Below are 15,600 nucleotides of genomic sequence, written 5' to 3'. Positions count from 1 at the left end.
ACATGATATTCAGAGTGACTTATTATATCAACTAGTGTGCTCACCTCTAATTCTTTAACACAAATAAGCTTACCCCTTAGTAAGCTTACCCCTTAGTCATTGGATATTCTGATGCAATAAGGATAATTGATTTAGTGCACTAGCTGAAGTACAACTGGATGAACCTAATTTTTCTGTCAATTTCTGAATATGTCTAGTTCTAAAGAAGGCTGTCTGCATGAATTGTGTACTTTAAATTTTGTTTTCTGGCGGCGTTTTATCAATGTAAATGTTATTTTCAGCATGTCTCTGAACATCTTTCGTTTCTGCACTCCCTAATGGAGGCGTGTGAGAAATCATTAAGACTTGTGGGGTGAACGCACGTTATCTTTAACGATAACTTATTTCTCTTTCCACGTAATTCTCTATTTGTGCTGCAAAGTTTCCTTAATGGAACTCGGATTCTGTAAAATATGACATGGACACCCTACAGCATCGCGCGTCGCTGAACTTGGTCGGCCAGGGCGCGAAAGATTCTTGCCCTACTGCCTGATCCCAAAACGCGTCAAGCTCAAGATTTATTAGTATGTAACCTCTCATGTACAAGTACTTTTTCGGTGTTAAATATTAGGCTTACAATACGTAGTATCTGTTGCCTGTTTTCATTCGAACATTGTCTCCTCACTCTAGGTTGACGTGCTATTGTAAATATTTCTTCATCGTGAAGAGATATACTCATACTGAAGTTGTGTTCATCGCAGGCATGAAATAAAAGATTTAAGGTGCATGTATACAACAGTACAGAATTAATACGCAGTATCACTCTCGGTACTTCTTTCAACACACCAGTACATGAAACAATGAAAACAATCCAAAGTGCTCTTCCGCCCGAAAGGCACACATTTTTCTCTGTTTATATACTAAAGCCATTAATCCAAGTTCAACTGGAAACAGACCTGCTGATTTAGTGCGTCATTTTTCACTGAAAATCGGTGCACAATACCACTATCCATCTCTTTTTACCAAACTATTACACGTGCGATTAATTTAACCTACCGTATTAGCATAATTCAAATTACGCAGTGGCATGCGTAATTACCGCAAAATCATACCACGAAAATTATGTACAGTTACTCCGGTGTTCCAAACGGCAATAACTGACACAAATTCATATGTTCGTTACTTACTTTATAATACTACACTTCTCTTCAGTATGCTAATTTATTACACAATACGTGCTAGATAAGTTTTCGTACTCACTACTTTGGACGTCGTTTCACAGCTCCAAACCCACACACATAGGAAGCAACAGGCAAGGCTAATCAGCAATCATACAGGTTGTTGCCAATTGCATTGTTGCCGTAGCAGAATAAGGATGAAGAATTATTTTGCTTCTTGTCGCGTACGTCACTTCCGCAGGAACATATGCAGAATAAAATGTGCGATGATATTATCCAAATTTTTATTTTTTTTCATATTTATTCTTCTACAATCGTGTACAACGATGAAAACATGTGGCAGAGGTTACAATACTACTTACGTACTTATCCAATCAGACATTAAGATTTTCACGCTTCTCCATCCAGAGATGCACACATTTATTATTTGAAGTGTATACGCCTCCCAGTTACATTTAATTAGTCTGTTTTATCTCCACAGTCTGCGGGATAAGTCAGTAGATATATATGAAATCAATATTTTTCATTCGGTCATAGTGTTCTACTAGAATGGATGCCTCTACGCATGTGTAACGACGTAACGAGTCAAGGCATACGTTACAAGGCAGCAGCAATATGAAGCAACTTAATTGTACACTGTATTAACAATAAACGGTCTCTATATTGCTTAAGAATTTGTAACGTGAATAATTAGTAAAAAGTGAAACAAATATCGTGAAAAGTAGTAGAACTATATAAGGCGATGCGGACAGATTTCATTTAAGAACGAGGCACTGAAACTAGCTGATGAATTTTGCTGTTTGCACAGAAAAATACCAGTCGATGGCCAAAAAAGAGATTATGTTTTTGAAAAACAGACATTTGTTGACATCGTACACAAATTTAACAGTTAAGAAGTCTTTACTGAAGATATTATCGTGGAAGCGAAACGTGGACGATAAACATTTCGTATAAGATGAAATTACAAGGTATGGAAAAATGGTGTTGCAAAAGTAATAGGGTGGTGGAATAATTAAGGAGAAATTTAGAGAACATTTCGCGTAAATTTCCTGGTCGTGATCAAGAGGAGATTAATGTAACATCCCGTCGACAACGAGGTCTTTAGAGGTAGAGAACAAGTACGGATAGGGGAAAGATGGGAAAGGGAGCCGACTGGACCCATTCAAAGGTAGCACCCTGGCATCTGTCTCAAGCGATTTAGGGAAATCGTGGAAGACGTAAATCAGGATGGCTGGACGCGGGTTTGAACCATAACCTAACACACGTGAGTCCAGTATGCTAACCACTGCCTGATCATGTTACAGTTTTAAGTACAGATTTTAACTTATCAGGAATGGACTAGAGAGTCAAATGATTATAATGGGTACTAAAGACAGAGAACTGTATGAAATTGTTCTACGTACCCTATGCGAAAATTAATCAGAGATCCGACTACTGAAGATAATACTCTTAGAATTCCTGGTGAGAAATGGAGCCAAATTTTTCAATTCAGTCAGCGTACAAGAGGGAAAGAGTGATCATAAGGCCATTATAGCATCACTGAATACAGTTGTAAATATAAATAAAACAGAGAAAGGCATGAAGATCTTTCTCTTTAGCAAGAGTGACAAGAGACTGATTTCACATTACCTGACAGGCCATCAAGAAAATTTAATCTCCAACACTGACAATGTTGAGCGTCAATCGACAAAGTTCAAGAACGCTGTACAACACGTTTTAGACAAGTACTCCTGGAGGGAAAGCATGAAGGATGGAAAAGACTCACCGTGTTATAGGAATCTGCTACAAAACCAAAAAGACCATCACTGCAAATTTAAATATGCTGGTAGCCAAAGCCTCACACAACCAGAAACATAACAAAATCAAAACTAGTGTAACCAGGGCTATGCGTGAAGCATGTTGTTGTTGTTATGGTCTTCAGTCCTGAGACTGGTTTGATGCAGCTCTCCCTGCTACTCTATCCTGTGCAAGCTTCTTCATCTCCCAGTACCTACTGCAACCTACATCCTTCTGAATCTGCTTAGTGTATTCATCTCTTGGTCTCCCCTACGATTTTTACCCTCCACGCTGCCCTCCAGTACTAAACTGGTGATCCCTTGATGCCTCAGAACATGTCCTACCAACCGATCCCTTCTTCTGGTCAAGTTGTGCCACAAACTTCTCTTCTCATCAATCCTATTCAATACTTCATCATTAGTTATGTGATCTACCCATCTAATCTTCAGCATTCTTCTGTAGCACCACATTTCGAAAGCTTCTATTCTCTTCTTGTCCAAACTATTTACCGTCCATGTTTCACTTCCATACATGGCTACACTCCATACAAATACTTTCAGAAATGACTTCCTGACACTTAAATCTATACTCGATGTTAACAAATTTCCCTTCTTCAGAAACGCTTTCCTTGCCATTGCCAGTCTACATTTTATATCCTCTCTACTTCGACCATCATCAGTTATTTTGCTCCCCAAATACCAAAACTTCTTTACTACTTTAAGTGTCTCATTTCCTAATCTAATACCCTCAACATCACTCGACTTAATTCGACTACATTCCATTATCCTCGTTTTGCTTTTGTTGATGTTCATCTTATATCCTCCCTTTCAAGACACCATCCATTCCATTCAACTGCTCTTCCAAGAACTTTGCTGTCTCTGACAGAATTACAATGTCATCGGCGAACCTCAACGTTTTTATTACTTCTCCATGGATTTTAATACCTACTCTGAATTTTTCTTTTGTTTCCTTTACTGCTTGCTCAATATACAGATTGAATAACATCGGGGAGAGGCTACAACCCTGTCTTACTCCCTTCTTAACCACTGCTTCCCTTTCATGTCCCTCGACTCTTATAACTGCCATCTGGTTTCTGTACAAATTGTAAATAGCCTTACGCTCCCTGTATTTTACCCCTGCCACCTTTAGAATTTGAAAGAGAGTATTCCAGTCAACATTGTCAAAAGCTTTCTCTAAGTCTACAAATGTTAGGAACGTAGGTTTGCCTTTCCTTAATCTTTCTTCTAAGATAAGTCGTAAGGTCAGTATTGCCTCACGTGTTCCAACATTTCTACAGAATCCAAACTGATCTTCCCCGAGGTCGGCTTCTACCAGTTTTTCCATTCGTCTGTAAAGAATTCGTGTTAGTATTTTGCAGCTGTGGCTTATTAAACTGATAGTTCGGTAATTTTCACATCTGTCAACACCTGCTTTCTTTGGGATTCGAATTATTATATTCTTCTTGAAGTCTGAGGGTATTTTGCCCGTTTCATACATCTTGCTCACCAGATGGTAGAGTTTTGTCAGGACTGGCTCTCCCAAGGCCGTCAGTAGTTCCAATGGAATGTTGTCTACTCCGGGGGCCTTGTTTCGACTCAGGTCTTTCAGTGCTCTGTCAAACTCTTCACGCAGTATCGTATCTCCCATTTCGTCTGCATCTACATCCTCTTCCATTTCCATAATATTGTCCTTAAGGTACATCGCCCTTGTATAGACCCTCTATATACTCCTTCCACCTTTGTGCTTTCCCTTCTTTGCTTAGAACTGGGTTTCCATCTGAGCTCTTGATGTTCATACATTGCTAAATCCCACCGTACTCTCACAACCTCAGCTTGGACTGTCACACACTAATTGAACAGCAAGTCACAATGCGTTCAAGGAACACACAAGCAACCTGAAAGAAAGCATAGGAACATCCTACCCACCATCTACGCAGGTTGAAGACACAAACAAGTGTCAGTATGGGAACTTTTCAAAATGCGATAGCTCATGAAAGCGTTGCACTAGAATCCCTCAATGAACACTACTGACATTCTTATTTGCCCTAATTTTAGTTTCTTGGTGTCAGTAGGTATTGATCGCTTTAAAAAAAGCATATGGTAACACAAAATTTTTGAGACGTTTGTATTCCTTTTTGCCTGCTTCATTTACTGCATTTTTATATTTTCTCCTTTCATCAATTAAATTCAATATTTCTTCTGTTACCCAAGGATTTCTACTAGCCCTCATCTTTTTACCTACTTGATTCTCTGCTGCCTTCACTACTTCATCCCTCAAAGCTACCCATTCTTCTTCTACTTTATTTCTTTCCCCCATTCCTGTCAATTGTTCCCTTATGCTCTCCCTGAAACTCTGTACAACCTCTGGTTCTTTCAGTTTATCCAGGTCCCATCTCCTTAAATTCCCACCTTTTTGCAGTTTCTTCAGTTTTAATCTACAGGTCATAACCAATACATTGTGGTCAGAGTCCACATCTGCCCCTGGAAATGTCTTACAATTTAAAACCTGGTTCCTAAATCTCTGTCTTACCGTTATATAATCTATCTGATACCTTTTAGTATCTCCAGGGTTCTTCCATGTATACAACCTTCTATCATGATTCTTAAAACCAAGTGTTAGCTATGATTAAGTTGTGCTCTGTGCAAAATTCTACCAGGCGGCTCCCTCTTTCATTTCTTAGCCCCAATCCATATTCACCTACTACGTTTCCTTCTCTCCCTTTTCCTACACTCGAATTCCAGTCACCCATTACTATTAAATTTTCGTCTGCCTTCACTATCTGAATAATTTCTTTTATTTCATCATACATTTCTTCCATTTCTTCGTGATCTGCAGAGCTAGTTGGCATATAAACTTGTACTACTGTAGTAGGTGTGGGCTTCGTATCTATCTTGGCCACAATAATGCGTTCACTATGCTGTTTGTAGTAGCTTACCCGCACTCCTATTTTTTTATTCATTATTAAACCTACTCCTGCATTACCCCTATTTGACTTTGTGTTTATAACCCTGTAGTCACCTGACCAGAAGTCTTGTTCCTCCTGCCACCAAACTTCACTAATTCCCACTATATCTAACTTTAACCTATCCATTTCCCTTTTTAAATTTTCTAACCTACCTGCCCGATTAAGGGATCTGACATTCCACGCTCCGATCCATAGAACGCCAGTTTTCTTTCTCCTAATAACGACATCCTCTTGAGTAGTCCCCGTCCGGAGATCCGAATGGGGGACTATTTTACCTCCGGAATATTTTACCCAAGAGGACGCCATCATCATTTAATCTTACACTAAAGCTGCATGCCCTCGGGAAAAATTACGGCCGTAGTTTCCCCTTGCTTTCAGCCGTTCGCAGTACCAGCACAGCAAGGCCGTTTTGGTTATTGTTACAAGGCCAGATCAGTCAATCATCCAGACTGTTGCCCTTGCAACTACTGAAAAGGCTGCTGCCCCTCTTCAGGAACCACACGTTTGTCTGGCCTCTCAACAGATACCCCTCCGTTGTGGTTGTACCTACGGTACGGCTATCTGTATCGCTGAGGCACGCAAGCCTCCCCACCAACGGCAAGGTCCATGGTTCATGGGGTGGGGGGGGGGGGGGGTCGTGAAACATTCAATGAATAAAAAAGTAAAACTTTCCGACCTGTTTGACAGAAAAATGCTAGGAAGTTCTGGTATTATGTTCAATCAGTAAGCAGGTCGGCACTCTATAGCCATAACGCCAATAAAACAGAGAATGACACAGAAAAGATAGAAGTACTAAACGTCTTTTTCCGAAACTTTTTCATAAGGAAAAGCACGCCGTAGTTCCTCCTTTAAATCGTCACGCATACGACAAAGTGACTGAAAATATAGAAGTAAGTGACCATGGGATAGAAAAGCAACAGAAATCGCTCAACAGAGGAAAGGTCACTGGACCATATGGCATACCAGTTCGATTCCACACAGAATACGTAAAAGAACTTGCCTCTTTCTTAGCAGCAGTGGACTGTAGGTCTGGAAGAGCGGAGCATTCCTAATTATTGGAAAAAAGCACAGGTCATTTTCGTTTTCAAGAGGGTTGTCGAACAGATGCACAAAGCTATAGATCTATATCTCTGACGTCAGTCTGTTGTAGAATTCTGCAACATGTTTTGTGTTCACACACCAGGACATTTCTACACACGGAAAATCCGCTCTGTAGGTACCAACATGGGATCTTCAAACAAAGATTGTGTGAAACCCAGCTCGCTCTGTTCGTCTACGAGACTCAGAAAGCTGTAGATACAGGCACCCAAGTATATGCCGTGTTCCTTGACTTCTGTAAGACATTCGAGAGTACCGCACTGTCGCCTAATGAACAGAATGTGAATGTATAGAATATCAGACCAACTGTGTCACTGGGTTGATGCGTTTCGAGCAAACAGCATACAGTATGTCATTATGAACATAGAGAAGTCTTCAGACGTAAAAGTAACTTCAGGTGTCCCTCAGAGGAGCGTTACAAGACTATTATTTTTCACAGTATACATAAAACACCTTGTAGATAATGTTGGTAGTTCTGTGAGGCTTTTCTAAAACAATGCTAGAAAACTGCAGCGGAATGAAGGATGGCAAGGGGAGGATTGACGCTTGGTGCAGGAAGTTACGACTGACCCTTCACATAAACAGACCTAATTAAACTGAATTAATTTATTTGCCTATAAGGTATTATCAGTGCATATATAGTTATATAACTGGTTATACAAATGATTATACAAGTGGTTAACAAATACAGTGTGAATCTCCGAAGACTTGCACAGAAGATATTGTGGAAATGAAAAGTGATAATGATGTGCGGTTGTCACAGAATGGATTGGTAATCAGGCGGTCGTTATGTTAGCCAATAAACAGATTCAAATAATGTATTTTTTGTGTTACCATATGCTTTTTTTAAAGCGATCAATACCTACTGACACCAAGAAACTAAAATTAGGGCAAATAAGAATGTCAGTAGTGTTCATTGAGGGATTCTAGTGCAACGCTTTCATGAGCTATCGCATTTTGAAAAGTTCCCATACTGACACTTGTTTGTGTCTTCAACCTGCGTAGATGCTGGGTAGGATAATCCTATTCTTTCTTTCAGGTTGCTTGTGTGTTCCTTGAACGCATTGTGACTTGCTGTTCAATTAGTGTGTGACAGTCCAAGCTGAGGTTGTGAGAGTACGGTGGGATTTAGCAATGAAGGACAAGCCGCCATGCTCATGTAGGAAGTATGCAGTTCGTTGTTGTATGGTGTAAACGGCAACACATCCCAATAGACTTCGACCATTTCGGCAATTATTTATCAACCTATTCAACCAGATGCATGAAAGTGGTAGCATAGCACTCAGACAACGTAACAGAAAGAAACCAGTGACGACAGAAGAGGGAGAAATTAATGTTGTTGCTGCTGTTAAGTCGAATCACACGTTAGCTCCCGTACAATCTCACGAAGAAATGGTGTGAGTCAGGAAAGTGTCCTACACATCCTCCAATCACATAGGTTCCATCACTAACACATCTCTCTCCACCAAGAGGTGTACGGAAACGATTGTGAGAATTGTGCGAACTTCTGTACGTGGGCGTTAACACAGGATACTCCACCCCTATCATGTATCTCGTTTAGTGAAGAAGCTAATCATCGCCAGCTAAACTGCCGACACATATACTGTTGCTCTGTTGACAATCTGTGTCAGATGGAATGTCAGCATCTGTGGAGTATAAACGTGTGGTGTGGCTTAGTGAACCATCAGATCATAGGCCCGTGTTTCATAGATGGAATACTGAATGTGAACAAATATTGCAGCCTTCTAACAGACCATCTTCCGTGGGTGCTAGAATAAGTTCCTCTACAGACTAGGAGGAACCTGTGGTACCAAGATGATGAATGCCCAACTCACAGTGGAAGGAGCACTTCAGTGTATCTTCATGCATTGTTTCCAAATCGTTGGATTTGATGCAGAGGACCTGTACCTTGGATGGCCTGTACCCTGGATTTGACGCCTGTAGATTTTTTCTGTGGGAAGCGCTGAAAGACGCTGTCTACAAGCACATACTAACTACACCTGATAATACGCAACGACGTATTACTGCAGCCTACTCGACATCTTCTCTGAAATGCTAGCATGTGTGCAGGAGTCATTTCATATCGGACTATAAGCGTGTATTGCCGCTGCCATTGGTCATTTTGAACACAACCTGTGATGGTCAATTGTCTCGTTGCTGTTCAGACTCCACATAACTAGTGTACCCATTTGTGTTGTGCTTTAGTGTGTGCAGTGTGGGAACTTTACAAAATACATCTCGTAAACGACTCACATTCTAATCTGCCATAGTTAGAGTTTGTTAATGTCAACAGGCATTGCTCCATTTAAAACTTGTTTACATATTATTACAGTTGGTTATTGGCTAACAATATGAGCCCCTGGTTACCAATCAATTCTGCGAATACCGCAAATCAATAGCACTTTTCGTTTCCACAATATTTGCTGTGAAAGTTTCAGATGATTCACCCAGTATAAATATTATTACATAGATATTACTTATCTTGCACACACCATATAATTACATAGAGCACAAATTAGGTTGTCTGCCATAGATTACAATTTTGTTTGTTACAGTCACATTTGTAATAAAAGATCCTCTTTTTTTAATTACATATAAATTCATTTGTATTATAAAATACTCTAACTTTCGAACACATAGATGGAAAGACCCTTTGTTATACGAATACACAATTGCAGAACAATCCCTGGAAGCTGTTACTTCCATAAAATATCTAGAAGTACAGAATGTGTACAGAGCAATTTGAAGTGGAACGACCACATAAAATTAAACAGATGCCAATCTGAGATTCATTGGAAGAATGTTCAAGAAATGTAGTGCATCAACAAAAGAAGTGGCTTACGAAACGCTGGTTTGACCTTTACTTGAAAGTTTTTCATCAGAATGGGACATTTTCCAGATAGACTGATAAAATAAATGGAGAAGATCCGAAGGAGAGCAGCATGCTCCGTTACAGGTTCATTCAGTAAGCGTGAAAGCGTCAAGCTCAGCAGATTCCAATGGCAGAAGCAGCAGAAAAGGCAATCTGCATTATAGTATGCTCTGTTGTTAAAATACCAAAAGAGCAGACTACGTTCGTAGAAAAGTCAACTAGTATATTGCTTCCTCCTATATATATCTCGCGAAAAGATGATGCAAAAAAATCTGTGTGGAACAAATATCTCAAGTAGCGGCAAAGAATTAATTTATATACAATTGACAGGCGTCAGAGATAGTATCTCATTTAATTTTTGTTTCTAAAACAAAAGACAAAAACTTCAATAATTATTATTTTTCTGTTCTGCCTGTTAGAGTTTGGAGAGGAACATATTAGCGTAATCTAGCAGACGCTTTACAATTATTTAGTTGATAAAGTATATATCGGTGTTTTATTTAAAATGACAGTATATTAGTTCAATATGCTTATGTCATAAGGAATTTGTATTTCTATACTAATATTTCACAGCAATCAGGCAAGATAATTGATGTAGCATTATGGCGCTTAACTAATATTTTATCACCAGTCTCGTATTGTAATTTGTGTCCTTTCAGACCAGCAACTTGTATCTTCCAAATATCCAAGTCTAATGTTACCTTGTCTAGCGATCATAGAAATTCTAATTTGTGAGACCGCAACTCGAACCATTAATAAGAATAATTATGTCATTTTATGAAGAAGTCAACATTTAAGACCCCAAGCTAAAATCAGAGAGATTCAGGAACACAGAGAGGCTTGCCACAATCCTTTGTCCCACAGATCATCCGCAACTGGAAAAGGAAAAGCGATAGTACACAATCTGTATTTGGCCTGTGGAGTATAGATATGGATATAGATGTAGAATGATGAAGCTGAGATGAACAAATAGGCTTATGGATAAGGATATACAGAACAAATTGGGGAGGAAGGATATTTATGGCACAATTTGATTAAACGAAGCGATAGGTTGTATCTAGAGGATAATATAAGTAATGGAAAGAAGGGTTGGAGGGTGGGGGCACAAAGTGAACAGGAAGTGCAAGGCTTGAATACAGTAAACAGTTCAAAATAGATGTATTTTGCAGTAGATGTGCAGAGATGAAGAGGCTTGCACAACATAGACTAGCTTGGAGAACCGCATCAAAGTAATCTTTCCTCGGTGTCATGGAGCCTTGAGGCCCCTCACTCTGCTCACATCACCATCGTGATGCATGATGACATCTTTGCATGGGGTACGAATTGCTGCCTTCTGGCAGAAGTCGAAAGGCAGCTGGCACTGAGTGCCTCGAAATTCAGACTTGTTTGTATGGCTGTGGCATGAATTTTTTCACTAAACCTGGCATCTGTTCTTGTTGCCATTAGCATGCGACCTGACCTGTTCTGGTGACTTCAACCTGTTCACTACACGATTACTGCTGTGTGATGAATTTAACCATTGCACTCAACTGTCTATTATTGTGACCCACACATTGCCACACTGGCAGCTACTGGTTTGCAGCTGCTAATGTGATGAGCCGTGATGGTTTTCTCACTACTTCTTATTACATTTGCTAACGATTTATAGCTTTTGCTCCTAGAGTGAGTAATAGCATCACACTGAAAACTACTTAGAGATGATAGTTTGGAAGCCCACTCATGGTAGAAATATAGTGGGAGATCTAACTATTGATACATTAAAAGCTAGTTTGTCGTACAAGAAGTTTTTGTTAGACCCTCAATGCCTAAAACCTAAAGCTGGGTGTACAAAGACCAACAAGACGTGGTCAAGCCTCATAAACATCGATAGATCATGTTATTACTAATCTCCTTCAGAGTAGCCAAATGGTGCTGTGAAGAAATAAAGTAATAATTTAGACAGCATAGGTCAGAACATTGTTGTAGACTGTTAAAACATTAATTATGGGAAATAAACTCAATAAATAACATAGAGAAAGTTCATAAATATTGATTGCCCCACTGTATATAGAAATCTAGATATGGGAAATACTAACAGATGAGTCACGTCAGACATTATAAAATCAAGGAGAGATCTGAAAATGGCATTTGAAAATTGCATGATACACAACACTGCGGCTAGCATTGACACTTACAAGGACAAAAAGAGGACCTGTGGTAGAATAACAAGAGAAACTAAGTCTAGTTTTTACCAAAATGAAATTTAAGCTTAAAAATCGTTTCTAAGACAATACAGTCCAATATAAATGCATAAAGGAAAGGATCTGATAGGAACAACAGAAAGGAATGTTGAGATCAAAACGATGTCAGCAATATTTTTAATCAACATTATGTCGAGGTAGTGGAAAAACTCATAAAACATAGCAGTGGCTCCTAAAAATCAAGAAACGTAAAGAACATATCCAATGTCACACTCATTTTATTTTATGTAGCCTATGGGACTACACATGTGGTTTATACTGGTTACATAATCAATGACAAAATTCGCTATAAAAACATAAATGAAGGACACATAATGAACTAAGATAAAAGAGATAAAATATAGAATACAATAAGACAATATACAAAACATAACATAGCAGAAGATAAACTGCATATCTTGTGTCTTCATATTCTGATGTCTAGATGGGTGACCCATTCGAGACAGAATGCTGTGGCATTGAAAAAATCAGCCAGGTTATCCTAACAGGCTCTTAGTTGACAGTTCCAGTTGATGTGCTGGACGGTTTGATTTGGAGCCTACAGTCACAGCTAGGTCTGGGTGTCTTTTCCCAGAGATTGAGTGCTCATATTCAATGCCCCGTTCAGAATCTGTTTCAGCTCTTCCAAATCCATTGTGAAAGTTCAAAACCCTTATACACTCCTGGAAATGGAAAAAAGAACACATTGACACAGGTGTGTCAGACCCACCATACTTGCTCCGGACACTGCAAGAGGGCTGTACAAGCAATGATCACATGCACGGCACAGCGGACACACCAGGAACCGCGGTGTTGGCCGTCGAATGGCGCTAGCTGCGCAGCATTTGTGCACCGCCGCCGTCAGTGTCAGCCAGTTTGCCGTGGCATACGGAGCTCCATCGCAGTCTTTAACACTGGTAGCATGCCGCGACAGCGTGGACGTGAACCGTATGTGCAGTTGATGGACTTTGAGCGAGGGCGTATAGTGGGCATGCGGGAGGCCGGGTGGACGTACCGACGAATTGCTCAACACGTGGGGCGTGAGGTCTCCACAGTACATCGATGTTGTCGCCAGTGGTCGGCGGAAGGTGCACGTGCCCGTCGACCTGGGACCGGACCGCAGCGACGCACGGATGCACGCCAAGACCGTAGGATCCTACGCAGTGCCGTAGGGGACCGCACCGCCACTTCCCAGCAAATTAGGGACACTGTTGCTCCTGGGGTATCGGCGAGGACCATTCGCAACCGTCTCCATGAAGCTGGGCTACGGTCCCGCACACCGTTAGGCCGTCTTCCGCTCACGCCCCAACATCGTGCAGCCCGCCTCCAGTGGTGTCGCAACAGGCGTGAATGGAGGGACGAATGGAGACGTGTCGTCTTCAGCGATGAGAGTCGCTTCTGCCTTGGTGCCAATGATGGTCGTATGCGTGTTTGGCGCCGTGCAGGTGAGCGCCACAATCAGGACTGCATACGACCGAGGCACACAGGGCCAACACCCGGCATCATGGTGTGGGGAGCGATCTCCTACACTGGCCGTACACCACTGGTGATCGTCGAGGGGACACTGAATAGTGCACGGTACATCCAAACCGTCATCGAACCTATCGTTCTACCATTCCTAGACCGGCAAGGGAACTTGCTGTTCCAACAGGACAATGCACGTCCGCATGAATCCCGTGCCACCCAACGTGCTCTAGAAGGTGTAAGTCAACTACCCTGGCCAGCAAGATCTCCGGATCTGTCCCCCATTGAGCATGTTTGGGACTGGATGAAGCGTCGTCTCATGCGGTCTGCACGTCCAGCACGAACGCTGGTCCAACTGAGGCGCCAGGTGGAAATGGCATGGCAAGCCGTTCCACAGGACTACATCCAGCATCTCTACGATCGTCTCCATGGGAGAATAGCAGCCTGCATTGCTGCGAAAGGTGGATATACACTGTGCTAGTGCCGACATTGTGAATGCTCTGTTGCCTGTGTCTATGTGCCTGTGGTTATGTCAGTGTGATCATGTGATGTATCTGACCCCAGGAATGTGTCAATAAAGTTTCCCCTTCCTGGGACAATGAATTCACGGTGTTCTTATTTCAATTTCCAGGAGTGTATTTTCTATTGGGTTGATTTGGCCACGGTTCTCAGAGGAGGCATTATCATTCCAGCTCTCATGCTATTTAGTATCTCTGATGAAGTCAGCAGCTATCAGTTATTGGGCCACTCTCAGAGGCAGGAGAGGGGGGCGGGATTCTAGAATGGGGTCAGGTTGCTTCCAAAATTTGGTCATATTTGTGGTTCGTTAGTGGAAAGTAGAGAATTGCTCAGTACTTTCATATTTTCTTTCACAAAAGTTTCCTGTCTACACACAGAAGGTATCTTAGTGTTAGAAGCCAATATAATGGGGTCATCCTTATAAATCCACTTATAAACCTCATAGTAGCATTGAGATGGGTGCACACCTTCTTTGCCTTTGCGTGCTTGCTGGTTAGCCACACTTGTGAGCGGTACTTGGTTGCAGAATACTTGAATACAAAGGTGTATCTGCTGATGCTCCCCAATTAGTGCTGCAGAGTCTATGAATTTACTGCTCCATGAACATGTTCTGTAGAATACACTTTCATGATGGCATTTGAAGGATAAGGTACTATCACGAGTAACCCAGAAGCACTTTAGATGTAGGTGATTGGGAACTTCAGTGTTATTCTTGTGAACTTTCAGCTCATATCCCGACACTTTGTTGGTCAAATGAAAAAGTCAGCCAACCTCGTCTTGGCGAGGTTAAGTGAAATACCCATGCATTTTATTTAGGTCAGCAGTGCGAATGTTTTCAGCATCTTCGAAGTGCTAGTGTTGGGTAGCTAGAGCCATATAATCAGCGTAGCTGAACTTCCTCGACGTGGTTTCAGACAGATCAGAAATGAAGAGGTTAAAAAACATGAAATTAAATGAAATTAGTGTTAACACTGATCCTTGAGGCAGTTCGTTACTAAGCTTCCTCTTTTTGCTTATGTGATTACCATGTATCACATGGAAGCGTCTAGCTCAAAGCGTGTTATTGTTAAATCTCAGCGTAGTTCGGCATGGAATTACTTTAATCAGTATATGTTAAAGCCCCTCTTTCCACACAGTGTCATAGGCAACTGTTAGGAATATGAAAGCTACGAATGTCGTTTTTTGTATTTGAAAACCTACCTCAATCTGTGCATTTAGGCTCAAAATGCAATTCCTTTCTTGTCTGAAACCCGCCTGCTCTGGTGGGATGACTGCAGGATTTGTGGACCCGTCTTATTCAAAAGCACCCTTCCAAAGAGATTGTAGCAGCAGCTGAGAAGGGCTATCGAGGAGTATCTTTCCGCGTTATCCCGTGGTTTGTTTGAGTTCAATACTGAAATTACGTTACCAACTTTAAAAGCTTTTGGCAGACAGTCCGATGTCAGCATGCAAGATTAAAATTTGGTCAGCCATTTCTTCGTTTCCTTTCCACACTGAGTCAAGAATTCAGGGCGCATCCCATCAAAATCA

This window comes from Schistocerca cancellata, chromosome 12 (assembly GCF_023864275.1).
Source record: "Schistocerca cancellata isolate TAMUIC-IGC-003103 chromosome 12, iqSchCanc2.1, whole genome shotgun sequence".
Lineage (NCBI taxonomy): Eukaryota > Metazoa > Arthropoda > Insecta > Orthoptera > Acrididae > Schistocerca > Schistocerca cancellata.
The sequence above is the reverse complement of the archived record's forward strand: the minus strand, read 5'-3'. Positions refer to the sequence as shown.